This window comes from Poecilia formosa, unplaced genomic scaffold (assembly GCF_000485575.1).
Source record: "Poecilia formosa unplaced genomic scaffold, Poecilia_formosa-5.1.2 Scaffold1774, whole genome shotgun sequence".
Lineage (NCBI taxonomy): Eukaryota > Metazoa > Chordata > Actinopteri > Cyprinodontiformes > Poeciliidae > Poecilia > Poecilia formosa.
The window spans coordinates 1-1,657 of record NW_006801713.1 but is presented as its reverse complement, the minus strand read 5'-3'; the positions used below and the strand labels follow the sequence as shown (position 1 = coordinate 1,657).

Sequence of the window (1,657 nt, the reverse complement as noted above, 5' to 3'; positions counted from 1 at the left end):
GGTCCTGCAGCTCTCTGAGGAAGATGCTCTGGAGAACTCTAGGACATTCGTCAGTTAGGGCACAGGACAAACCTTTAAAGTTGAACATCAATAAAAATAAAAATACAAAATTTAGATGCTTTAACTTTTGGTATGTTTATGCATTACTTAAAAACATTTTTTTAAATTTACCTCCTTTAGAGTGTCTTCATAGGATGACAGAGATTTCCAATGATGGAAAGAGATTCCAACAAGGATCCTCTTTTCCTCTTCCAGTCTCTTTACTATCATGATGTCATCGATTGCCCTTGTTTTTGTGTGAAGACTGACAGGGTCTGAAATGTATTTATGAAAAGGACAAATCAACTCAGTAAAAGTTTAAATTTGTAAGTTTAGGTCAACACCTGGAGTATTTAGTAACATTATCTACCAGGTATGATGAGAGTATAAAATATATTAGTGTATGTTTATTTACCACTGTGTGATGCTGCCATGGCAATGTTGTGTCACTGGACAGGATCTCTTCCAAAGATCCTGGAACTTCTGTGTCTGTATCAGTGTTCAAGTGACCAACATCTTCTAAAGCCAATGCTAAGATGTTTTCTCCTTTCTGATCTTGCGATGAGCCTTGGCACAAGCTTTGTGTCCATCTGTGTCTGCACAAACATATACAAACAACATCAACTGTGTCAAAGATGTTTATGCAGTATGTACCAGCAAGGTTATTCAATGCCTGGTCAGTGTTCCTTACCTTACATTCATGGGCTTTGCTATGAAAAACTGAGAGAAATGGCTTCATTTTAAGCAGGTGTTGGAGCTCAGGACAGCTTTTTGTTAGGGTTAGTACTTGCAGCCAGTACTTGCATGTTACATACATGGAAAAAAAGTGATTGTCTGTTGGCCAGCCTTTGTTGAAAAGAACAAGGGTTATGCAAATATCTCATACCCTATCTCTATGTTTTCATAGGAAAATTTCCTGAAATATAGCCTGTTCCTCCAATCTGAAAAACAAGCAATAAAATACACTCCATGAGTTGTTATAGTCCAAAAGTAGTGAACAGATATCTTAACATGTTTGAAAAGGAGTAGGAAGAAGTAAGAAACTTGAGTTGTTTGCTCAGAGGGTTAAAGTGTCCCACTTTTTTCCTGAAGATCTGCACCCATCTGTCCAATGCTGGAGCAAACACTCAGCAGGTTAAAGGAAGCTGCAGCAGCAACCAGAAAGGTCCCAACATGTGTGAACATTTATATCTTTACAGTGACTGATTTTTTATTTTTATTTTAGCTTGCATCACCAGATTCATCTTCACAACAACCATGCAAATGTGAACTATGCACAAGTTTGAAAAAATTAGTAATTAAGCTCATTTCATTCTGCTAAAATTTCTATAGATTTGCAGATTTATATCATTTTTCAGTACACGTGTGTTATTTTTTTTTTCAAATCAGGTTTCCACATACTGGGTTAAAGTATCAGCTAGTTTAAATATGGGTATAGTGGGAATAAGACAGGACTCACAGTGTGTAAACTTGTGACTCCTGACTTTATGCAATGTGTAATGCTTGGTCACCTGTTATTAGTGATCATTGTGATAATAAAAAGGGATAAAAAAAAACTTTTTAAATCTTTATGAGAAACAAAAAATAAATTGTGAATTATGCTATTGTACTATTTTAA

General features: G+C 35.7%; 1 long non-coding RNA gene across 2 annotated transcripts; it reads right to left on the bottom strand.

Moving 5' to 3' along the window:
* Positions 1-177: 177 nt before the first annotated feature.
* On the bottom strand, positions 178-1,649 carry LOC107835346 (uncharacterized). 2 transcript variants are annotated; one of them, XR_001661153.1, is made up of 3 exons: positions 731-1,649; positions 455-635; positions 178-314 (listed from the first exon to the last, which is right to left on the bottom strand). It is a non-coding gene; the product is annotated as an uncharacterized LOC107835346 (long non-coding RNA). The 2 variants fall into 2 exon arrangements; XR_001661152.1 differs by having other exon boundaries at positions 736-1,649.
* Positions 1,650-1,657: the final 8 nt, after the last annotated feature.